Raw genomic sequence first — 25,611 nt, 5'->3', positions numbered from 1 at the left:
CTCCAAAGCTATAGAAAATGGTCTAACATTAACAGCAAAAACAACTAAAAATTAATAAAAAATAAAGCGACCACTATGGAAATTGCCCCCCTCCCCAAACTACCCCCCCCCCACTTCCATGCACTCACCCCACTCCTCACCCCACTCCTCACCTCGCCCCACCAGTGAGGCGGCTGGGGGTGTGCAGAAAGTTGGGAGGGGACCCAGCTGGGACAGCCGACCGCAACTGGCACAAGGGATATCCCAGACCATTTGACATCAAGCTCAGTAATAAAACTAGAGGGGAGGTTGGCAGAGGGGGCTATTCAGCCCACGAGTTTTCTCACTTTCGCCCTTCCGATTGTCTCCCCCATCCCACTGGGGGCGGGGGAGCGAGTGAGCGGTCGCGTGGGGCTTCGTTGCCGGCTGGCGTTAAACCACAACAAGAGGTTAGTTGCAAGCCCTGCCTGGCTGTCGTGGTTTATCCCCAGCCAGCAGCTAAGCACCACGCAGCTGCTCACTCCCTCCCCCCCGACCCAGTACGATGGGGGAGAGAATCAACGGTAAAACTCGTGGGTTAAGAACGGTTTAACAGGACAGAAAGGAAGAAACTAATAATGATTATAATAACAATAATAAAATGGCAATAATAATAATAAAAGAATTGGAATATACAAAAAAAGTGATGCACAATGCAATTGCTCACCAGCCACCAACCGATGCCCAGTTAGTCCCCGAGCAGCGATCCCCCCAGGCCAACTCCCCCCAGCTTATATACTGGGCATGATGTCACATGGTATGGAATACCCCTTTGGCCAGTTTGGGTCAGCTGCCCTGGCTGTGTCCCCTCCCAACTTCTTGTGCCCCTCCAGCCTTCTTGCTGGCTGGGCATGAGAAGCTGAAAAATCCTTGACTTAATATGAACACTACTTAGCAACAACTGAAAACGTCAGTGTTTGTTATCAACGTTCTTCTCATACTGAACCCAAAATGTAGCACTATACCAGCTACTAGTGATACCGAAATTCACGGCCTGTAAAGAAATACTCTCTAAGACTCTTTGGAGTTTTAGAAAGCAGGCATTCTTTATTGCAGTGCTGGATGCACGGGGGATAATTCCACATAGCGTGCGTGCCACAGCTTCAGCACAAACAGGTTATATGGAGTAACTAATTGCCTATTAATCAGATTAGTATACATATACATAAAAATTACTGTAACTGATTATCACAGTACTGCCTACATCCGATCATGCGCAATGGTTCTTCATTTGAGTTGAAGGGCTGCTTTTGCGACCACTGACCCGTTTGAAATTCTGTTGGCTGACCTTCAAGTCTGTGTTAGTCATCCTTGTCCTTTGATCTTGGAGCTTAACGTGGTTTCAGTCACATATGGTCAGTTTCAATATTATTTCTTATCTAATGTACAGGAACATCCAGTCATAAGAGCAAAGAACTGTAAAGCTTATGAGTAACTACCTCTACTCGTTAATTACTTGGCTACACTTTTGTCTACTGTTTCAATCATAGTGTTAGTATAAGATTTCTAATAATTATTTGCCAAATCTCACCTTTACAGTCATCTAGCAGCAAACCAGTTTCCAGGGCTGGTACAAAATATTAAACCCATAAAAATATTTAGACATACCATACAGAATGTATGGACATATGCTATCAATTCCCTCCTTTCTGTTTGAGGCTACTAATTCTTTTAGTAGTCTCACTTGAACTAGATCGTGTCACAGCTCATTTAAGACAGCCAAAAGCGACACAGATTATAACAATGATGATAACTACTTCTCTTGCTTTCTTGGTGAGACAAGGGAAAGCCTCAGGCCACCCAGCAAAGGTATCAACTAGAACTAGGATATATCGATATCCTTCTTTTTGAGGCAATTCTGTAAAATCAATTTGCCAATATTCTCCTGGAGAATTTCCTTGCTTAGTAATTCCAAAAATGATTTTATTACTGGTTTGGGGATTATTGCGTATACAAATTTCACATCTATTTGTAATTGTTCGAATAATTTTTGTCATATCTTTATTCAAAATACACTTTTGTAAATGTTTAACAAGGTTTTCTGTTCCCCAATGTATTTTGTTACGTTCCGCTTAGGCAATTTCTCTCATTATTGCAAGTGGGATTATTATTTGACCTGTCGGTGTTACAGCCCATCCTGTCTCATTTTTGTTAGCCTGCAATTTAATAATTAATTCTTCATCTTTTTTCATTATAATTTGGAGCTTCTTTAGGCAAATTTACACTTTTCTCTGGAACTAGTGCTAGGATGCCTTTTTCTACACCCTCTTTAGCAGCTTATCAGCCAATTGGTTACCTGTTTCAGGAACTGTCTTACCTAACTGATGTGCTTTACAGTGCATTACCACGACTGCTGTTGGCTTTTGAACGGATTCTAACAATTTCAGTATTTGTTCTGCATGCTGAATGGTGGTTCCTTGTGCAGATAACAGTCCTCTTTCTTTCCATATTGCTCCATGTGCATGTACTACTCCAAAAGCATACTTTGAGTCTGTCCAAATGTTGACTTGCTTTCCTTGACTTAGTTCCAGTGCTCGAGTAAGAGCTATCAATTCAGCTTTTTGGGCAGATACATTCGAAGGCAAAGCTCGTGATTCAATTACCTTCTCAGCAGTGGTTACCGCATACCCTGATAAACATTTTCCTTCACGGATGAAACTGCTTCCGTCGGTATATAGTTCCCAAACTGTTTCTTCCAGTGGCACATCTCGGAGATCTGGTCGGCTGGAGTAATCTTCTTCGATTGTCTGCAAGCAGTCATGTTCCAGTTCTCCTTCAACTTGATCAGTTGTTAAAGACACAGCAGGGTTAACGATGGTAGTAGTTTTTAAGTAAACATCATCTTGCTCCAGCTACACCACTTGGTATTTCAGCATTCTACTAGTGGGTAACCAATGCCCCCCTTTCTGTTCTAGCACGGTAATTACCATATGGGGAACATACACAGTAATTCTTTGTCCTAAGGTGAACTTACGAGCTTCTTGGATCAATAGCACAGTTGCAGCGACGATTCTCAGACAACCAGGCCATCCCAGACTCACATTATCTAATTGCTTCGAGAAGCTTGCCGACTTGGTCCCAGATATTGGGCCAGGACACCCAGAGCTATACCCCTTCTTTCATGAGTAAAAAGTTAAAATGTCTTTGTGAGATCTGGCGGGCCTAGGGCTGGCACCCCCATTAGAGCCTGTTTCAGTTCTTTGAAAGCAGCTTTCCCGGCATCAGTCCAATCTATAAACCCATTGTTTGACTTTTTGAGCTGCTCGTATAAAGGTCAGACCAGCAAGCCATAATTTGCAATCCACAGGCAACACCACCCAACCATTCCCAGAAAGGCTCGCAATTCTTTTAGAGTCTTAGGTTCAGGGTGTCCTGGGTTCAGCTGGGATAGAGTTAATTTTTGCAGGAACCTGGGAGGTGGGGGGGCATAGCCGGGGCAGCTGACCTGAACTAGCCAAGGAGCTATTCCATACCGTGTGACATCATGCCCAGTATATAAATGGGGAGCGGGCGGGTGGAGGGCTCTCTCTCAACTTTCGGTGGGGGAAGTGGCGGAGCGTCGGGTTCCGGGTGGTGAGCAGTTGCACTGTGCATCACTCTTTTTGTATACTCTTTCATTAGTACCGTTGTTGTTGTTGTAACTTTTGTTGTGTTGTCCAGTAAACTGCCCTTATCTCAACCCTCGAGGTTCCAGTTTTTTGGTTTTTTTTTCTTTTCTCTCCTCCGTCTCCTCCCTATCCCACCGGAGGGGGGCGGGAGGAGTGAGCGAGCGGCTGCGTGGTCCTTTGTTACCGGCTGGGCTGAAACCACGACACAGGGAGACGACAAATTGCCTCTTTTCTCTCAGTTCCTAATTGTCTCTGTCCTTTTAGGATTTCAAAACCCAAATAAGTTACTTCTTTCTGGGTTATTTGGGCTTTTTCTTTTGACACTCGATATCCACTGATTCCCAAAAAGTTCAAAAGGCTAATAGTTAACTTTGTGCCTTGTTCTTCTGTCTCAGCTGCAATTAACAGATCATCAACATATTGCAACAAGATTCCTTGATTATTGCCTTTCTTCCAAATCCCTAATTCTCATGCCAATTGATTTCCAGAAATGGTAGGACTATTCTTAAAGCCTTGAGGCAAGACTGTCCATGTATATTGTGTTTTTCTCCCAGTCTCAGGATTTTCCCATTCAAAAGCAAAAAGCTCTTGACATTGGGCTCCAAGGGAATACAGAAAGAGGCATCTTTTAAGTCTAACATTGTGAACCATTGTTGTTTCTCTGTTAGGGTTGTTAATAAAGTATAAGAGTTCGCTACTACTGGATGAATATCTTGTACTATTTGATTTATCGCTCTGAGGTCTTGAACTAATCTGTAATCTTTTCCATTAGCCTTTTTAACAGGCAAGATCGGGGTGTTATATTTGGATTCACATTCTATTAACAATTTGTACTTTAGAAATTTTTGTATTATCGGTACTAACCCTTTCCGACTTTCCAGTTTTAGGGCGTATTGTTTAATTCGTACCAGACTCGATCCTGGCTTTAAATCAATTCTCACAGGTTCTGCTCTTTTGGATTTACCAGGAACTTCCCCAGCCCAGACGATTGGAATTACAGCATTATTTACTTCGACTGGTATGATCTTCTGCTTTCAGTAATTGTCTTGTAACAACAAAGCCACTGCTTCAATACGTTTAGTTTCTGGAAGTAAAATTTTAATCTCTCAATTTTTAAATTTAATTTCTCCTTCCAATTTCTCAAGTAGGTCTCTCCCTAACAGGGCTTTAGGAGAATTTGGCAAATACAGAAACTGATGAGTGACCCATTGCTTTCCTAATTTCATTGCCAAAGGTTTGAAGAAGGGTCTAGTCTCTTGTTCACCTGTCGCACCAACAACACTAATTTCCTCAGAACTTAATTCCCCCTCTAAGGTATTTAAAACTGAAAAGGTGGCTCCAGCGTCAACTAAACATTCAATTTTCTGTTCTCCCAGGTTAGCTGTAACCCAAGGTTCTGCCTCCCCTCCAGTCCCCGTCAAATACTTTCACTCAACTTTCCCAGAAAAGGGGGAACTTGCTGAGGTTGCGCGGTTGGAATTGGGATCACTTGTGACCCTGTAGGTCTCAAGGGGCGTTCCCATTTCCAGTGTCCTTCTTGTTTATAGTACGCACACTGATTTGGTCCAAGGGGCTGATATAATCCCACTGGCGAGCCCAATCCAGTTCCTCTTCCTCGCCCCATTCCTCGACCATGTCCCCTTCCTCGGAGGGTAACTCCTCTGCCTTGTCCTATGCCAGCTCCTACTTCTAGAGCAGCCACTAACCTTGCATTCATTTTACTCTGTAATTCATCTCTATTTCTGTATACCACCCAAGCAACCTCTAATAATTTCCCCCAATCTCGAGAATCTGCTCCTTGTAATTTTTGTAAGTTTCTTTTGATATCATCAGAGGATTGTCCTATAAATAATGGAGCCAATTGAGCTTTTCCTTCTTCAGACTCAGGATCCAGATTAGTATATTTCTTAGCAGCTTCTTTTAATCTACTCAGAAATTGAGTGGGAGACTCTCTTCTATTTTGTTTAATTTCATATAATTTAGACATGTTAATTGCCTTAGGCATAGCAGTTCTGATTCCGAATAGAACCCATTTTTGATACTGATCTAACAGTCTTCTCTGAGCCAAATTATTAGGATCCCATCTGGGTTCTGTAGATGGAAAATTTTGTTCCACTGTTCCTTGTAATACTCCAGAAGCTACTTGTGCTTCTACCTGGGTTTTAGCAACCCTCTGGATCATATCTCTTTCTGCACTATCAAAAAGTACTTCCATTATTACTTATATATCTTTCCAATCAGGATCCTGAGTCTGAATCATTGTTTCAAAAGCATGGGCTGTTTGATCACGGTTTTCCTGATAGCTCCCAGCTTCTATTTTCCAATTATTTAAATCCACAATAGAAAAGGGTACTTTAATAGTTGCCACACCCTCAGTCCCAAGCGCCTGATGAAGAGGAGCTTGAATAACTTCGCTCTGTTTAGCTCTTGTTCGCCCTGTGACAGGACTATTCATGGGCTCTCTTTCATCACTACTTCTGGGAACAGCTCTAGGTGGGGCTTTTTGAGATCCAATTATCATTTCAGTATCATCCTCTCATTCTTGCTTGTATAACTTTAAACATCTTTGCCCAATACTACATGCAGAACAACACCTTTTGAGCTTATTGTCAACTTTTTTATTTCTTTCTTTTTCTAAAGATAACACAAAAGGATTGCTGGGTGGTATATTAATTCCACAATCCTTTTGCCGGCTCAGGATGATTCTTTAAGGTAAAGAACAAATTACAATACATAACTTTATCCCATTTTTGCTCACATCTCAAGAATAACGTAAGTTGTAACCTGGCGTTATAATTTAGCATCCCATTCACAGGCCACTTCTCCCCTTCATTGAGCTTATACAAAGGCCACCAATGATTATAATATTTAATCAAACCTCTCTGCATGTTGCCACCTGGAACACTCCCAGCTGTTTCCAGTGTTTCAAAGTGCACCCCAAAGGTGATTTTTTAGGGATTTCACTTGATTGCCCTGTTCCCATTATCAGTACCTTCAATATACAGAAATAAAAAATCGGAAAGCCAAATATCAGAGCCTAAGTCAAAGTACCAAGCAGAGTTAGTCAGAGATCTAAGGTCAAATCCAAAATCAATAATCAAATCCCAAAGCCTTAATCAAAGTACCGAATAGAGCAATTCTCAGAAACTAAACCAGATGGGTATCTCTGTCTTCAATCAGCGAGTCAACTACCCTTTATCAGTAAAGTACTTCTACCAGAATGCCAGATTTTTAAGGATCCTTTTGCATTTCTTCCTTGCTGTCTTCTCTTAGTCAGGCTTACAGGTAAGAGTACCAGACAGAATATCAGACCAGAATACCAGAACCAGGTTAATCAAAAGAATGCCTTTGAATAAAATCTTACCAGTGGCCTTGGCTTGTGAGCCTGGGGAACGGGGGATCAAGGGTCTGCCCGAGAAATCTCAGTGCCAGCTGGAAGTCCTGCGATCACGTGTCCGTCAAGTCTCAGAAGCCTTGTCCCATCTGGGTGCCACTAGAAAGAAAATTAACTCTATCCCAGCTGAAACCAGGACACTGGCTAATGCTTGAGGCTCTCCATGTTATTCCTACCATCTTGACTGGCCGTTCTTGTTCTTTGTTGCTGCTTTATAGTGAGTGCCTTTTGCTCTGTAAGCAGCAGTACTCGGGCCGTGGGAGCCTACCGTCTCCCAGCTGCTGGGAAGTCTCTCTGCCAAAGGCAAAGAGCAAAACAGCCACGGCACAATCTACAGCAATTCTGCCTCTCGAGGAACCCAGCAGGCCCCTTTCTCTCACCTCTCACTCTGTCCAGCGAGGCTGGAAAGTGCGGTTGTTGCAGAAACTGCTACGCCCTGTGCCTCCTTCTCAGGTTGTTAGCCTGGCCCTGTGTACAGGCTGCTGAGGTGATCGAGTCTGTGATACTAGATGTTTTACATCTTGTGTTAAGAAAAGAACACAGTGGCTTTGTTATACTGACTAGTGGTGGATAAGAAATCCTGTATGTTGCAAAATGTGTAAGATACCAGAGAAAATTACTTCTGGCCGACCTTGCAAATTCCCTGAGAAGATAAAGCCCTTAGGCCCTTTTCAGCTAACTTAGCTTAGAGTGTCAATATGGTTTGTGACAAAAGAATGTAAATCAAGAAAAGGTAGGTAGTAGAGTTACTAACGAACGTTCTTTAGGTTAAGTTGTATCAAACATGTAAAGTGTCCCACTGCGGAGAATCACTAGAAGAGGGTCAGCTAGCGGAGAAGTGAGGAAGACTATTGAAGACCTCCAGAGGACCCTTGAAGACCACGAAAGATTTCGAGTGCGCCTGTGCCAAGGACATTTACATATATTGATGAGCTCCTGGAATTCAGATGAGTATGTTAATTATTTCTAGGAAAAATCATGAATATGTATATCCATTTTGTATATAATCTCAACTGTTGAAAGAATTGGTATGCACGATAGGTGGAACGATCCCCCGTGCATCCAGCACTGGAATAAAGAATGCCTGCTTTCTAAAACTCCAAAATTGAGTCTTAGAGAGTTTCTGAAGTGCTGACTTACGGTAACATCTGCATGGGTCACAGGCATCCTGGAGCGCTTTTCCCCTTGGGCAGCAGCAGTCCTGCCACTGCTACAGGCAGCTGCTTTCTCAAGGGCAAGGAGCTGGGATGAAAACAGGCTGCTGCTCCAGTCAGCCTAAGATGCTGTTCTCTGGGGACCCAGTGCAGGGAAAGATGAGGTACTTTCTGCACTGGCAATGGCTCGTCACAAAGGAACCGTGCTCTGGTTTTAGCAGAAAGAGGTGTTGGTCACAGGCAGGCACATATCACTGTGCACAGCTTTTTGGCAGGTGTCTTGCTTGTCCAAGTAGAGGCATGTTTCTTGCCTTGCAGTCTTGATGCCAAAACAATCAGGGGTTCTACAAAAGCCTTTTGATATCAAAGCATGATGACAGCTAGATTTCTACCAGCAGTGTATTTCAGCTGCGTTGCTAGCTGAAAATGGCTTGCAGGCCGGGAGATCTTTAGAGGGGTCTGAATTAAAGAAACCCAGTGTTGAAGTGTGTAAGGAGGCAGATTAGGCAGCCAAAGGAACAGAGCTGCTCACCCGACACATTGGCAGAACGGCCTGTCCAGCTTACTAAGTATTGTGTGTTGCAGGCAGCAAAGTGCAACCGTGACACTTGCTGGCAGGAGCGGCAAGGAGTGCGGAGCCTCGCTCCTGTACGGAGCAAAGATGGAACCTTCAGGGCTCTACAGTCATCTACTGAGGACATCTAATATACCAACAGGCCTCTTTGCTTTCTCTGCTTCATGTCTAATTACTTTGCACGCTGGAGGGCAGGGTGGTAAGTAACACTGTGCAGTGTCTCTTAGATAAGTGACAAGCCCTGCACAGAAAGCTTTGGGTGTATGCAGGAGTAGGAGAGCAGAGTTCTGATAGCACAGAGGTGAGGAAAGGTGCACCCATGATGCAGAGGCTGACACTAGGCCTAGTAGATGCAGAAATAGAACATATGCTTTGACTCAGTGTATTGTCAGGTAAAGGACTTCGGAATTTGTTAGAAGATTAACAACTGTCTTCATAAGTTGATTTACGTAGACAAGCCAAGGACATAAGCCTGTGTATGTAATGATATGTCTTGTTTGTGGAGGTATGCTGTGTGATAAGGGGAGATGTTCTGTCTTTTGTGATGTCTGAGCTAAAGTTAGGAGATAAGCAGAGAAGTTGTTTGTGAGGCCCAGAAGAGGAGCATACTGCGCAAACTCATACAACAAGGGTCAAACAGTGGACAAGTGAGGAAGACTATGGACGACCACCAGAGGACTCCGGACGACCACCAGAGACCTCCAATGCGCTTGCGTAAAGGACATTTACATATGCTAATAGCTTTTCAGATAACTAATGACTATGCATAACATTTCTCAGAAATCTAGTGAATATGTATGTAAGGCATGTATTTAACCCATACAGTTAAGCTCGTGGTTAAGCACGTTTGGAGGAGCGATCCCCCGTGCTTCCAGCGCTGCAATAAAGAATACTTAACTCCATCACCGAATGCTCAATTTGTGAAACACCCACCCCAACAGAGCCCCAGGATCGCCAGGGTATCGCTCGCTTGCAGGTGGGCCGCTCGCATCTGGTCCGCTGGGATGCGCCGTTTCCTGCTGAACAGAGCTGCCCCCCGGCACGAAGCAGCTTTGGGTCTCTTGTGGCCTGCCTTCAGGCTGTCACCTGAACCAGGCGTTTTTTGTTTTTTTTTTTAAATCTCTCGCCAGCATCTGTTGACTGGCTACTGTCCCTCCCACAACCCTGATGCCACGTGCAGACGGATACAGCAGTCCCTGGGGCTTGGTCCAGGGGAACCCCCCCCGCCCTGTTTGCAGGTTCCCTGTGCTGCTTCTCCTGTCTAGATAATGGGGTGGGGGGGCAGGGACAGAAGCGACCGCCCGAATTGTCTGTTCTTTGTGCTTGACTGCTGTAGCCGCTCCGGCCACTCGTGTGCTTTTTGGAAGGGAGGCAATGAAGGTGACTGCCCGGGCTGTGAGTGGGGAAAGGGCAGGGAAATGTAAGCCCTGTGCCCCCAGTAAGTAGTTACCGCCTGTGGCTGGTCTATACTGGGCTGAGCTGTCAGTCATCTCTCATCCAGCTGATCCTCGGAAGAGGATCGTTATGGGGATGCTGCTGCCCGGCAACCAAAATTCGGTACTGCAGCTCGGAGGCTGCGAATGCGCGGTGGTGCCCCTGTAACGGCACCCGTGGTCCGACGGTAACGGCAATGCGGCACCGGCGGGAGGTGCCGCCGCGCTCGCTGCTTCCTCCCAGTAAGGAAACCCCGCTGCCGCCCCACGTGCGCGGTGTCGGCGGGCGCTCGGCGCGCACAGCGCGGAACTGCAGCGCCGGCACGGCACAGGTGCGCAGCAGCAGCGCCGCCTCCGCTGCTGCCGCCTTGTGGCCAAAGCGCGGTACTGCAGCCCGGCGGTCGCGCGCCGGCTCCCACCCCTCCGGCGCATGCGCGGTCCCCGGGGGCAGCGGGCGAGCGCCGGGACCGCGGGTGAGGCGAGCGATCTCCTCCGGCGGGGGCGAGGGCGGGTGCCTCCTGCCCGCTCGGGGCTGCCGGGCCGGGAAGCTGCGAAGCGGCCGCCGCGGCAGGCTCCCGGTCCGCCGGAGGCGAGCCGGGCCGGGGAGTTCCCCGAGAGCCGCCGGTAGAAGGGAAGAGGGGATGGAGGCGCGCACCCCCCAGGCGCGGCCAGCGGGCGCCTCCCCGAGTCGCCAGAGCTCCCCCGGCCCCGCTCGGCCCGTGCGGCTGCCCCCAGCTCCAGCCCCTCCCCTGAAGCCTGTGCTGTGGCCGCAGGCAGCCCCCGAGCCCTGTCGTGAGGGCAGCAAGCTGGCCCTCAGTGCATCTCCAGAAGCCTCTGCAGAAGGAGGGGCTCTGGCCAGGGGCGATCTGCGGTAATGAGTCGATGCTTCTCTTTCGCAGAGGCTGCGCTGAGGGCATGGCTGTCTCTTCCTCCCTTGGGGATGCCGTTGACTGCAGCAGCCTCAGGCTTGCGTGGGCTGTCTCTGCCTGGCCTCCCTCTCCTCGTGGCGCGGGAGCACAAAGGGACAGGCGGGGCACTTACCGGCTGTGGGCAGGAGCTGCTGAAGCTGGAGAGGCCACAGAGTGGTAAAGCTGCTGCAGATTAAAATAAAGAGGATCCAGCCAGCAGCTGCAGACAGGAGATAGCCTGCCTCTCCAGGTGAGGATGGATCTTTCTTAGTGTAGTCCTCAGCAGATCCGATTACCAACGTGCACGGCAGGGTCTGTATGCATAACCAAAATCACAGTACAGCCATGTAGTGTGTGTGCATGTGAGGCTGTGTTTCTAGGAAGCCTCATACTGTAAGAGCTGTAAGACACCAATCTATTCTCTTAGGTGGATGATAGTCAAGTGACTGCAGCTACAGAGAAGGAAAGGAGAGGGAGAGAGAGACAGACATGTCTGAACTGTCAAATTCTCCCAGCAGCTCCAAGAGCAGGAGGTACAGTGAGTCCTGGACCCCTGGGGCTGTGTCACCCCTCTTCTGCATCCCAGTCCCTCCCTGCCCCCACCTTCTCTTTCTCTCACTGCTTTAATTTTTTTGTTTTTTCTTCTTGCACCTCTCCCTCTCTTGTTCTCCAAGTCCCCCTCTTTCTCTGTTGTTCTGCCTCTCTGTTTTCTTTTTCTCTCTGCACTTCTGTCCCATCCCTCTTTTTTTTTATCCTCTGTCTCTGCCCTGCAGCCCATCACTACTTTGTCCTTCATCTATCTGTCTGTCTTCTTATCCCAATCTTGTTAATTCCTCCCTGTCTGCCCTTTAGCCCTTCACAATTCCCGCCACTCTCACCTTTCTGACGCTGTGTCTCTATTTTTAAATTCTTTTCTCTGCCCTGTATTCTACATACACTTTTACTTTCTTAGATTCTCTTGTTCCAGGTCCCTGTCCCTGTGTTTTAACTTCTTCCCTCACTGTCCCATAGCCCATTTTTGTCTTTATCATTCTCTCTCTGTCTGGCTCCCTGTCCCTATTCTTTATTTCCCCTCTCTCTCCCCTTTAGATGATGAATGTTTTTGATATTTCTCAGTCTCTCTCATCCACCTCACTGTCCCCTTTTTTAATTCTTCTTTCTGCCCTGTGGCTCATCACTAATCTTTGTTTTTCTCCATCTCTCTTTCTGATACCCTCTCCCTTTTTATTAGTTTCTTCTCTCTGTCCTGTAGCCCATTGCTATTTCCCCCCCCCCCTGCCTCTCTCTGTATCCCTTTCCCTACTTTTCAATCCCCCCTCTCTGCCCTGTAGCCAATCACTGTTGTGAGTTTGTGTGGCAAGCTGGGGCAGGGGAGTGGGCAGGGGCTGCAGGGGTGAGTTCTGTGAGAAGACACCAGGACTTGCCCCCATGTTGGGCACAGCCAGTTCCAGCTCCAAGATGGAGCTGCTACTGGTCAAAGCTGAGTCAACCAACAATGCTGGTAGCACCTCTGTGATATTTAAGAAGGGCTAAAAAAATGATGTGCAGAAGCTGTCAGTTCTGCAGACGCCAAGGTCAGTGAAGAAGGAAAAGGAGGAGGTGATCTAGGTCCTAAAGCAGATTCCCCTGCAGCCTGCAGTGAAGATCATGGTGACACAGGCTGTCCCCCTGCAGCCCACGGAGGTCCATGGTGGAGCAGATATGCACCCTGCAGCTGATGGAGGACCCCTCGCCAGAGCAAGTGGAGGCACCTGAAGTAGGCTGTGACGCTGTGGAGAGGAGCCCACACTGGAGCAGGTTTTCTGGCAGGACCTGTGGCCCTATGGGAGTGACACCACACTGGAACAGAAGAAGAGCATGAAGGAGGAAGGAGCAGCAGAGACAACTTGTGATGAACTGACGGCAACCCCCCGCTCCCTCTCCCCCTGTGCTGCTCGGCAGGAGGAGGTAGAGAAGTGAGGAGTGAAGATGAGCCCAGGAAAAAAAGAGAGGGGTGGGGGGAAGGTGTTTTTCAGATTTGTTTGTATTTCTCATTATCATACTCTGATTTTGACTGACAATTAATTAATTCCCCCAAGTTGAGTCTGTTTTGCCTGTGACAGTAATTGGTGAGTGAGGTGTTTGTCCTTATCTTGACCCACAAGCTTTTTTGTTGTATTGTCTACCCTCCTGTCTTGTTGAGGAGGGGGAATGATAGAGTAGCTTGGTGGGCACTCGTCAGCCAGGCAAGGTCAACCCACCACAGTTTCCTTCTATCAGGCTCCCTGTCCCTATTTTTAAAATCTTGCCTATGTTTCCTGTATGTAATCACTTTTGAAACTTTCTACCTCTCCATCTCTATTTAAATTCTTGCATGTTTCTTAAACCCCCTTGCTTTTTAAATTTTCTTGCTACTTTTCCCTGTCTTTGTCTCCCTGGCCTTATTTTAGTTTCTCGCCTGTGTTTCTTGTACCCTGTTGCTTTTCAAATTTTATTCTCATATCTCCCTCTATGCAGCTCCATGTACCTACTTTTTGATTCTTGTACCCTGTTGCTTTCAAAATTTTCTTTCTATGTTTCCTTCTATCCATCTCCCTGTCTCTAGTTCTTAACTCTTCCCTCTCCATCCTGTACCCTGTCACTTCTTAGATTTTCTTTCTACATCTCCCTCTTTCTATCTCCCTGTGCCTATTTGTTAGTTCTTGCCTATGTTTCTTGTATGCTGTTGCTTTTTGAAATTTTTCTCTCTACCTGGTTCCCTGTTTCTGTTTTCTAGTTCTTGCTGTTTCTCCGTCACTTTTTCCTTGTGTCCTTTCTTTTTTTCCTTTCTGCTCCCTTCCCTTTTGTCCCCTTCCTTCTTGCTGTTTTCTTCTCCTGTATCACTTGAGAATGTTTCCCTGTCCCTTGTCCTGTCTTTATCTTCTTGTCCTGCCAGTCCCTTCCCCTTCTCTCCCCCGCTTCCTATTATTTATTCCTCCATCTCCATCCCTGTTTTTCTGCTCAGTCTCTCTGCTCTTCTCCCTCTACACCGTTTTCCTGCTTCTTGTCCCTCTCTTGTTCCAAGCATCCAATTTCCTGGCTCCCTGTCTTGCACGTCTGTGTCCCTCTGTCCTTCCTCCTGCTTTTCTCTTCCCTTTTATCCCCCCATCCTGCTGCCTTTGGGCACTGAGCCTTGTAGCCAACTCATTGCCAGGATTTCTTATATGCATTAATGAATAAATTTTTCCTGCCTCCTCTGTGTCCCTGTATGTGGGTAGGTGCAGGGACAGGGATGATGTGCTGTGGGGCTTTGGCAATTGCCCCTGTTCCTGATGGGCTCCAGCTGGGGCTGGGATGGCCCCAGGTGTGGCCAGTGAGGCTGAGGATGGGGCTGGCCCTACTGTGTGAAGGGGCTCCAGCTGTAAAGGGGGCTGCCTGGGCAGGGGAACTGGCTGGTAGGTGCCTGCAGTGAGGAATGGCCAGTCCCTGTGGCAAGGAAGGATCCCTCTGAGCTGTCCCTGGCCGCTGTTGGCTACATGCGTGAGCTGCCATGTATCAAGGAAGCCTTGTGGATGAGGAGCATTGAGGCGTCCACTGTGTGCTGCCGAGTGGGTGAGGGTCAGGCAGCCGGCACTGGGGAGGAGGAAGGGGCAGAGGCAGAGAGAGCAGCATCGGGGCGGTGAAGGTCTCCTGCCGGCACCAGGAGCTGTGGTGAGTTGCACGTTCTCTCCTCTACATCCTGGCCCACCTCTGCCTCCCTTCCTCTATCTCCCTCTCTGCCTGCCCACCTATGTGTATGGCTCCTCAAAACTTGTTATTCTTTTGTCAACTCTGCCCAGTACCCTGTTGCCTTTTAAATTTTTATTATGGCTCTCTCTAACCAGCTTCTTCTCCCTGTTTTTTATTTTTTCTGCACCACCTTGTACCCCATTACTTTTAAAATTTAATTTCTATGTCTTCCCCTTTCTGTCTCCCTGACCCTATATTTTAATTCCTCACTCTCTGTCCTGTACTCAGTTGCTTGAGACTGGCTGGGCATCGGTCAGTTGGTGGTGAGCAATTGTTTTCATTTGCTGTTTTTTTTTTTTTCCTCTTACAACTTTTTAAAAAAATGTCTTTTTAATTATTAAACTTTTTATATCAACCCTTGAGTTTCTCACATTTACCCTCCCGATTCTCCCCCTATCCCACTGTGGGGGAGTAAGTGAGCAGCTGTATGGTACTTAGTTGCCAGCCAGGGTTAAACCATGATGCTACATCTACTTTTATGAAGCTGCCTATTGCTATTTTTTAATTATTTCCTGTCTGTCGTGTACCCTGTTGCTTTGAAAATTTGCTTTCTATGTCTACTTTCATCCAGTTCACTGTCTTTATTTTTTATTTTTTTCCTCTCTGTCCTGTGCCCCTGTGTCACTTTTAAATTTCCTTTATATTTCTCAGTTTTAGTTTACTGTGACTATTTTTAAAATTTTTTTCTGTCCTGTACCCAATCACTTCTTAAATTTTCCTTCTATGTCTACTTGTATCGAGCTGTGTATCACTGTTTTTTAATTCTTTCCTCACTATTGTGTACCCCATTGCTTTTTACTTTTTCTTTCTATGTCTACTTTAACCTGTTCACTGTCTTGAAACGGGGAGCCAAAGGAACCTTAGTAGATATAGTAGATATATGGATGTAGATAAGAACTGTTTAATAATTATCTAGCTTATAATGAAGTTAAAGAAATTTCAATAGAGGTAGACGTGGCCCAAGAGGATGAGAAGTGGTGCTTAATGTTTGCATTGTTGAGGCTGGCTGGGGTAGGAGATAGTCCCTGATAAGAAGCAGCAGTCCACCCCAAAAACCAGCCAAGACTGGCCTTGTGACTTTTGGAACTAATTTTAATATGAAGCGGGGATAGATCATGCCTATGTATAGGCGTATTGCGAAACTTCATGTATATGTAACACCTGACTGTATAAATTTGAAGCGAACTGCCGCGTCAGGTGCGCACGACTTTGGTGGGACTACCCCCCGTGCTGCCCAGCGCTGAATAAACATACCTACTTTACAGTCTCACTGATTGTGGAGTCCGTTTCCGCACGTCAGTCTTTAAGTTATTCCTGTCTGTCATGTAGCCCATCACCTTTTAAATTTTCTTCCTATGTCTGTTTGTTTAGTTAGCTGTCCCCATTTTTTAATTCTTTTGTCTCTGTCACGTACCCTGTTGTGCTGGTTTTGGCTGGGATTGAGTTAATTTGCTTCCCAGTAGCTAGTATGGGGCTCCGTTTTGGATTTGTGCTGAAAACAGTGTTGCTAACACAGGGATGTTTTTGTTATTGCTGAGCAGTGCTTGCACAGAGTCAAGGGCTGTTCTGCTTCTCGCCCTGCCCCACCAGCGAGCAGGCTGGGGCTGAACAAGGAGCTGGGAGGGGACACAGCTGGGACAGCTGACCCCAGCTGACCCAAGGGCTGTTCCAGACCATATGATGTCAAGCTCAGTGTATAACGCTGGGGGAAGGAGAAGGAAGGGGGGACATTCAGAGCGATGGCATTTGTCTTCCCACATAACCGTTACACATGATGGAGCCCTCCTTTCCTGGAGATGGCTGAACACCCGCCTGCTGATGGGAAGTGGGGAATTAATTCCTTGTCTTGCTTTGCTTGTGTGTGTGGCTTCTGCTTTACCTATTAAACTGTCTTTATCTCAACCTGTGAGTTTTACTTTTTTTCTGATTTTTCTCCCCCATCCTGCTGCAGGGGGGCAGTGAGCAAGTGGCTGGGTGGTGCTTAGTTGCCAGCTGGGGTTAAACCATGACACCTGTCACTTTTTTCAAGTTTGCTTTCTATGCCTAGTTTAACCTATTCACTGTCTTTGTTTTTTAATTTTATCCTCTGTCCTGTACCATCTCACTTTTAAAATTTTCTTTCTGTGTCTGTCTGTTTACTTGTTTGCTGTCCCTATTTTTTAATTCTTTCCTGTATGTCCTGTAAGCAGTTGCTTTTTAAATTTTCTTTCTATGGCTAGTTTTATACAGTTCACTGTCTATACATTTTTAGTTTTTTCATCTCTGTCTTGCACCCCATTGTTTTTTAAATTTTCCTTCCATATCTCTATTTATCTATTTTTCCCTCCCTATTTTTAAAGTTTTTTCCTGTCCTGTATGCCATAATTTTTTAAATTTTCCTTCTATGTCTACTTTTATCAAGCAGTGTATCACAGCTTTTTGATTCTTTCCTGGCTGTCGTGTACCCTGCCACTTCTTACATTTTCTTTCTCTGTGTCTCTCTGTTGTTCACTCTATCCTTATTTTTTATTTTTTTTCCTAGCCTTTCTTTAATGCTGTCACTGTTAAAATTTTCTTTCTGTCACCTTTTATCCAGTTCACTTTGTTTTTTAATTTTTCCTGTCTTGCACTCCATCACTTTTAAATTTCTTTTCTATTTCTCTGTTTTAGTTTGCTGTCACTATTTTTTAATACTTTCTTGTCTGTCCTGTAGCCCGTTGCTTTTTAGATTTTGTTGCTACATCTTCATTTCTTTAGTTTGCTGTCCCTATTTTTCATTCTTTTTCCATTTTTCCTTATTCCGTCACTTTTTAAAATTTTCTATCTCTGTTAACTAGTTCTGTCCCTGTTTTTTAATTCTTTCCTGTCCTGTACCCCCTCACTTTTAAAATTTTCCTTCTATGTCTACTTTTATGATGCTGCATAGTACTGGTTTTTAATTCTTTCCTGTCTGTCCTATACTACATCACTTTTAAAATTTACTTTCTATGTATCTCTCTCTCTTTCAGCCTATCAATATTTTTTAATTTTTTCCTTTGTCTTACACTCCATTGCTTTTAAAATTTCTGAGGAGATTGAAGTAGACGGACGCCTGTAATCTTGAGAGCAGACAACAGACGACCCTTTGTTGCTAAAACACACACATAGTCATGTTACCGAAAAGCTCGGAATGAAGAACTTATCAACACCAATTTAGTGTAGATAAGCAGACACTTCTTTATTGATGGCCGGGTGCGCGGGCGAGTCCTCTCACAAACCATGCACACCTGTCACCAAAACAATACACCTTATATTAAGACTTATTGATGCATATTCATTAGATTTCCAAGAAAAGTTATACATATTCATTAGACTTCCAGGAAATCATTAGCATATGTAAATGTCCTTTATGCAGGCGCAGTGAAGGTCTCTGGTGGTCCTCAGGAGTTCTCTGGTAGTCTTTCATAGTCTTCCTCACTCGTCCGCTTCTTGACCTCTCAGGTGTCTCCAAGCAGCAAACTGGTGTCCATAAAGGTTTCCTTAGTTTTCAAAACAAACACTACAAGACTACCAATCTTTGTCAAAACTTCTGTGGTTAAATGATTTTGAACAATACTTATGGTTACACATTATACATTTTCTAAGCTCCTAAGTTCCTAAGGCTACATTTCAAACTTAACACTCCCATACTTATGCTTCACAATTTTCTACTTTTTAGTCAAACCAAACTCTTTTATAATCAGATTTTAATTTCTTTATCTTGTTATCTAAGTTCTAAATGTTCCTACTAGATGATTTTAGCCAATTTCTCCGGTCTTGGTATGGGGCTATACAGGGGATTTCACAGCAGACACTGGTTGGTGGTTAAATGTAAAAAATACAACATACATATGATTTTGCTAAAATATTAAAATTAAATATGATTAATTCTAATAATAAATCAATGACAAATCAGTAACAGTCACATATTCTGCAAAGTCACTGTACACGCGCACAAGCATAAAATATGATTGGTTATATCAACACTGTACATGCGCATAAACATAAGATATAATTGGTTATACTAACTCTGTACACGTGCATAAACATAGGACATAATTGGTTATACCAATTAAAACACGCGAAACTTGTCTCAGTCTAATTGGTCAAGATAAACTGCCGAATTGAGGTTCTTTGTGCCAGGTTCCCTTTATCGTGGAATGCACACCTGTGTTCTAATTGGCATCTTTCTTTTTTTGTCGTCTTGTTTATTCTGTTCAAGGTCTTCTAAAGGCCTCTGGAATGCTCTTGCGACCGATGTTAGCTAAATATGTGTCCACAATTCCTCCTTTTTTGTTTTTTGTCAATTAACACAGCCTTACTTGATCCATCAATTAATTCCTAAACACATTGCAACATACAAGGCACACAAATTAAAATACAAAAAAACCCCACTACGAGATAAATCAAAACTATCTTAACCCATGATTTAAAAGCAGCTCTATTTTGCAAGGTTGTGTGTGTCTAATACTATATACATCTAACAGTAAATCAGATAATACTACACCAATCTGTATTCAGGGATCCCAGAATTTGTGATTCCTGGGGTGGCAATGAGGGTGAATGCCCGATCCGTGGAAACCAGGCATTCCCATCCATTGAGTCCATGACCTGCTGCACAGGGGTCTCCATCAATAAGTTCTTAAACTTTGCTGATGCCAGTGGAACCCCCTATTAAACCTGTGAAAAAGGGATTGCTTAGTGTTGCTGTACAGAGGCATAAGCAATCTTGTCCGGTCATGTCAGCCAGGGTCATCCAGATGTTTTCTTTGGCTTGCGGTGGTATCCATGACTACGTCCCTCCGAGGACTGTGAAGAAGATGGACCATCCGTACATTCTTGTGTTGTCTTGTTCCGCGAACTCAGCCCAGCAATCAGTAGGTGCCAGCTTTACGTGGGCGTCCCCACAGAGGCAGCGATGGCCTTGCCGTACACCAACCCGATGCTCTTCGGAAAATCCCGGTATTTGTACATTTGCAGAGGAACGGATTTCAGCACACATGGCCAGCGGTTGCCAAAATTCGCCTCGGTTGCAACATGGGGAGCCTATGACGCATGCGCTCGCTGGCCAGGCGCGCTGCACGAGTCATAGCCATCCTGTCTAATTGGTTCATGGGCTTTGTGATGCGGTTGCAATGCACAGAGAATCTTGACCTGTTATGTTGGCCAAGGTGACCTACAAGATCTATGAACACAATTAATTAAACACAGTAAAAGCAACATTATACCTAATAAAATACACAAGAATAAAAGAAACCGCGATTTTTAACAAAGATACAAACCAACTCCTAAGTCCCCATACCGCAGCTAAATGCTCTAAGCCGAATGACAGCTTTCTTAATTACGATAAAACTCTTGCAGCTCCTTCTTGCCTCTGCAGTTCTGTTACCTTGTTTATTAATTGCTCCACTGTCCAAGTTCCTCATGTCCGTTGTTTCTCTGGTGGTTCAAAGTCCGTTCATACTGCAGCTGTCATGTACTCCAGCCCACTCATGCTAACTGTGGCCTACTTATGCTAACTCTAAATAATCAGGCTTAAAGAAATGTTCCCCATTTTCCATGAAATCTCCCACAATTCCCACCCCCCCCCTTTTTTTTTTTTTTTGCAAGCTAAGTTACAAGAAACGCTTTTGCAATCATACGTTCAACTATTTTTATGATACGTGGTACAATCATTACAACGGCTAATATTACAATTAAAATAACTAAGCCATGCATAAGCAAATCTTTCAACTATCCCGTAATTCCAAAACTTGTTAGCCATCCACTTAACCCTGTGTCAGTTATCGTGAGCCTTTTACTGTGAATCATATTGATATCGGGTGTTAGTAACGTAAGTTGTCCGAGGCTACATGGCCTCCCATTAAGATTCGCATCTCCATAGGTAAAGCAGCTGGAATAGAAAAAATAGTGTGATATTCTGGAATAGATATAGTTACACCAAGCTGTAGCATTTCTATATACAGGCAAAATAGCATTTACATTCTGACCCTTTCGAGTGGTGTTATAGATGTAATTAAACATCACACAGGGATTCATGATGACTGATCTTAACAACTCTAACTCTTGAGGTTCTTGTAATACTTGAGGCAGGTGTGCATGCACACCGTCCCAATTATCGATACAGGATTGTGGGTTAGTACAAAGGGAAATTTCAGGCATTGGATCTGGCCAGGTGTCTAGAGGTAACCCCACCAAACAGGTAGAAAAAGGGTTTTCAGGGGTAGCGACAGAAAGACATATAGCTTCTTGATGCATCATGTTTGTCAAAGTTACCCATACATTCTGTTTTGGTTTTTGGATCATCCATTCTTCACTATGTGTGTTATTCATAACAGGTTAAATGTAGCGAGAAGGAGATGGTTGTATTGATATGATTTTCTCTGCCGGCTGTAAATGCACCAGCGTAGTATAAATAAATTTCCATGTCAACAACAAGGTTTTAGCAAGCATTAGCGAGTCATGTGGAGTTAAGGTTGACCCAGAAAATGTATGGGACAAAACTGCCTGTGTAAAAGGTGATTTTAAACCATACTGAGCAATTGCAACCTTCTTTTATGATTTTCCAATCAAATGGAACCCATTGATTAGGTTTACCCCCAGCCCCAGCAATAACCAGAAACGCTGTGGGAGCTGCTATGATTTCCCCCTCAATTAAGGCATCGTGAATAATTCCTCACTATCTATTCCGGGGGTCCGTTGTTTCTGGAAAGGTGGGGATCGGTTCCCTGGGACAAGGAAGGGGCAGAGATAGGAGGGGGGGGGGGGGGGGGAAGGGGTGCATCAAAGGATACGGCTGGTGGTTTTTCTCACTTCACAGCAGCTTCCAGTTGTGCCAGCTTTTCTATTACTGACTGCAACTGCTGCGAAATGAGCTCCGGCCCCTTTTCGTGCTCTTGAGGCAACCTGGGCGTAAACAAAGGCAACGGAGGGTATATGCTAGGTATAATTTGTTCATGTTGAGCGGCGATATCTGGGGGCTGTTTTTTCTTAGGCAGATTTTTACTCGCTTCCTGATTCTGTAGGGTTTCCTTTAAAACGTATGGTTAGGGAGGCTTGGGAACTGTCAGGTGGCTGATTAATATCGGCAGTCCCAGGGAGTGGAGCAGAAGTCAAGGGCACAGGAGCAGGTGGACAAGCTCCGGAGAAGCCAAAAGTTTCTCTCGCTGCATTATGTTTTTCTCCCTGCGTTTCCCCTTCGCATGCGGTTGGAGAGAGAGCAGCAAAAGCAGACGCAGACGCTTTACGATCTGCTTTCATTTCTTGCAGAGTTGTCTTAATTTATTTCCATAAAGTTGCAAGACCTTTAACTTCTTTAGACCTGTCACTAATTTCATCCCATAGGGAGGTTCCGATAGCTTCCCAGGTACTAAGCTCAAAAGCTGTACCCACACTAATTAAAAGGTTTCTGTCCTTGCTCCATTGTAAAAGCCGCTTTAAACAAGCTTCATCATATTTTATGCCTCTCTTAGAGAGAATATGTTGAAGGAGATTTAGGACCGCTTCTTGCTCTTTGTCCAACCCCATCTCCTTCTCCGACCGCTCACCTGATTAGGGCGAGATTCCGTTTTTCTATTCACTTGCGCGCGCTTCCTTGTCTTCCCCAGCTCAGCTGGTCATCCTGCTGGGGCAGCAGGAATAATTTCGGCCGGCCTCTCCGCTCCCTCTCTCCGTTGGCTCCCGTCGAAAAATTCAACACAGATCCGAGGGTCCCTTGTTCGGGCACCAATTGCGGAGGCTCAGGACATCACACACAGACCAATGTGATCAGGTGAAGCCCATTAAAATTTGACCAGAAAATATATTCTCCAATAACGCCTGACTAAACGGAGCAGACAGTTCATTAGCCATTACTGTTTTCTGTTCTTCTTTTATTAAATCCCAATTGAAAGGTTGCCACACGTTTGGGGCATTCTGCCTGACTGTAACTGGAAAAGCCACAGGATTTAGACCTTCAGTTAACATTTTATCATTTATGTCCTTCCATCACTTTTTTATAGTTTCTCCTGGGGATGTATCTGCCTCATAGGGAGGTGCAGAGGGGATAGGTCTCTACTCGAGAGGCAGGTTATTTAAAAATTGATCGTTGCCTCCATTAATGACATCTCCCTCGGTGTTTAATTGCTCATCACTGTCCGAATTATTTACCACCTCGCCACACACACTTTTCTCTTTTTCTGGGGTATTTTCAATTGAAATTTTTACAGCAGCAGCCACCTCCTTTTCTGCCTTAAGGGCTTTCAACATTTCCAGCACCAGTCTCCACGTAGCGGAGATTTTCTGAGCCTTCACGTCCCCATGCGATATAAAGTCCCAAATTACTTTTCCCATTTCTTCCCAATTTTTAATTTCAAAGACTTCTATATTCGAAGTGGGGGCACCATGGTCCTTAAGCCACTTCAGCATCATACGTAAAGTATTTGAATCATATTTAACTCCTCTCACGGAGAGGATATGCGAAAGCATTTGTACAATTGCCCCTTCTTCCACAGACATCTGGGCACCCGTTTTAATCCTTCTAGCCGCTCACCTTACTTCCAAACGAGCAGGGTGATTGATCTCCCGGGAGAAAGTTGTCCGCTCAGTCCAGCTGGCTAGACGATCGTTCGGCTAGAGTCTCCTCTGGATGCACTTCCAGCAATTCCAGCGTTTCCTCGGCCCGCAATCACGTCGGGGTCACCATTTGAGGAGATTGAAGTAGACGGACGCCTGTAATCTTGAGAGCAGACAACAGACGACCCTTTATTGCTAAAACACACACATACTTATAGTCACATATTCTGCAAAGTCACTGTACACGCGCACAAGCATAAAATATGATTGGTTATATCAACACTGTACACGCGCATAAACATAAGATATAATTGGTTATACTAACTCTGTACACGCGCATAAACATAGGACATAATTGGTTATACCAATTAAAACACGTGAAACTTGTCTCAGTCTAATTGGTCAAGATAAACTGCCGAATTGAGGTTCTTTGTGCCAAGTTCCCTTTATCGTGGAATGCGCACCTGTGTTCTAATTGGCATCTTTCTTTTTTTGTCTTCTTGTTTATTCTGTTCAAGGTCTTCTAAAGGCCTCTGGAATGCTCTTGCGGCCGATGTTAGCTAAATATGTGTCCACAAATTTCCTTTCTATGTCTCTGTTTTAGTTCGCTGTCCCTATTTTTTTTCCTTTATTTCCTTAATGCTGTGCTTTTAATATGGTCTTTCTATGTCGTCTTTTATCCAGTATCTGTTTCTATTTTTTAATTCTTTCCTGTCTGTCATGAACTGCATTGCTTTTAACATTTTCTATGTCTACTTTTATGTAGTTCACTGTCCCTATTTTTTAATTTTTTTCTCTCATAATTCTTTTACTTTTCAAATCTTTTTTTCAAGGTGTACTTTTATCTTGTTTTCTGTCCCTATTTTTAATTTTTTCCTGTTTACTGTATCTTGTCGCTTTTAAAATTTCTGTTCTATGTCTACTTTTATCAAGATGTCACTCCCTTTTTTAAAATTTTCCTGTCTGTCCTGTACACCATCTCTTTTAAATTTTCTTTCCGCGTTTATTTTTAGCCAGTTTGCTGTCTTTATTTTTTAATCCATTCTAGTATGTCCCATACCCACTTGCTTTTAAAATTTTCTCTCTATGTCTCTGTCTGTCACGTCTCAATTTCTCAGGATGACAACTCAGGTTTGCTGATTCCCAGGTCAGGATTAAAGTGAAACGACACCAGGGATCCTTTAACTCACAAAACTCAACTTTATTCACTCACCACAAAAATTCGCATGAAACTACATCAGTAAACTGTGTAACATGTGCTAACCCTACATCACCAAACATATACTACAGGCCTTGCTTATTTTTGGATCAGTTCAGGGAACACAAGGAGAGCCCTCCGGCTGAGTCACGAGGTTCAGAGCAGACCCCTTTGCTTTTCTTCTCACAGAGGAGCCTAGGGGCAGCTGGATTCACTCCTAGTCCCAAACTTGGTCAATGGTTTATGTTTACAGGGATAAGATGTAGGGATTACAGAAAAGGAAAAAGAAAGAGAGAAACAAGACAGAGAGAGAAGAGAGAGATTTCACCAGTCCTGGGTCCAGCATTGGTTCAGTCAGCTGAGGGGTCCAGTCCCTGTGGGCTTGCACACCTGGGGCTTCAGTTTGTGTCCTTTTATTGTCCTTGCCCCTCCTTTGGGCAGGCACTCGAATTTATTAGGTTAATTCGGTGTCCTGAGCAGCAGTGTGTGAGTCTTTGGGACTTGGGGGTCGTTTGGGGGGTAACTTCCCCTTTCCTGCAGACATGATCTTTTTGTCCTGCATGGTGAGCTGTCCTGCTCAGCATATCAGAACAGCATGGTGAATTGCCCTGCTCGGCATATCAGAACAGCATTATCAGAACAGGGAGCTGTGCACCCTCTGGCATGCTCTCCCTCTCCTGTTGCTGATGGGTGCTGATCTGCTTCTTTTCACCTGTGGTTCCTTGCTAAGCAGGGTTCCTTGTTATGCAGAGTTTGTTAAGCAGAACTTGCCCCACCATGATGTTTGAGACACTAACTCTTTCAGCCTCTCACACTGTCTATTTAGGGGTTTTTGCTATTTTAAAATTTTTTCCTCTCTTAATGCCTTCGCTTTTGAATTTTGTTTCTTTGTTCACTTTTATGTATTTTTCTGTTTCTATTGTTTCCTTTTTCCCTATCTGTTCTCTACGTTATGACTTTTAAAATTTTCTATGTCTACTTTTATCAAGATGTCTAACCCTATTTTTTTTATTTCCTGTGTCCTGTT

The 25,611-nt window shown here is 44.7% G+C and overlaps 2 long non-coding RNA genes across 2 annotated transcripts; one reads left to right on the top strand and one right to left on the bottom strand.

The window, feature by feature from the left end:
* Nucleotides 1-1,205: 1,205 nt before the first annotated feature.
* On the top strand, nt 1,206-8,882 carry LOC115340409. The gene is made up of 3 exons (XR_005932195.1): nt 1,206-3,385; nt 3,836-7,971; nt 8,760-8,882. It is a non-coding gene; the product is annotated as an uncharacterized LOC115340409 (long non-coding RNA).
* A 6,272-nt stretch (nt 8,883-15,154) lies between these two features.
* LOC115340410 lies at nt 15,155-16,414 on the bottom strand. The gene is made up of 2 exons (XR_003923045.2): nt 16,132-16,414; nt 15,155-15,671 (listed from the first exon to the last, which is right to left on the bottom strand). It is a non-coding gene; the product is annotated as an uncharacterized LOC115340410 (long non-coding RNA).
* Nucleotides 16,415-25,611: the final 9,197 nt, after the last annotated feature.

This window comes from Aquila chrysaetos, chromosome 4, assembly GCF_900496995.4.
Source record: "Aquila chrysaetos chrysaetos chromosome 4, bAquChr1.4, whole genome shotgun sequence".
NCBI classification, from domain to species: domain Eukaryota; kingdom Metazoa; phylum Chordata; class Aves; order Accipitriformes; family Accipitridae; genus Aquila; species Aquila chrysaetos.
The sequence above is the reverse complement of the archived record's forward strand: the minus strand, read 5'-3'. Positions and strand labels throughout refer to the sequence as shown.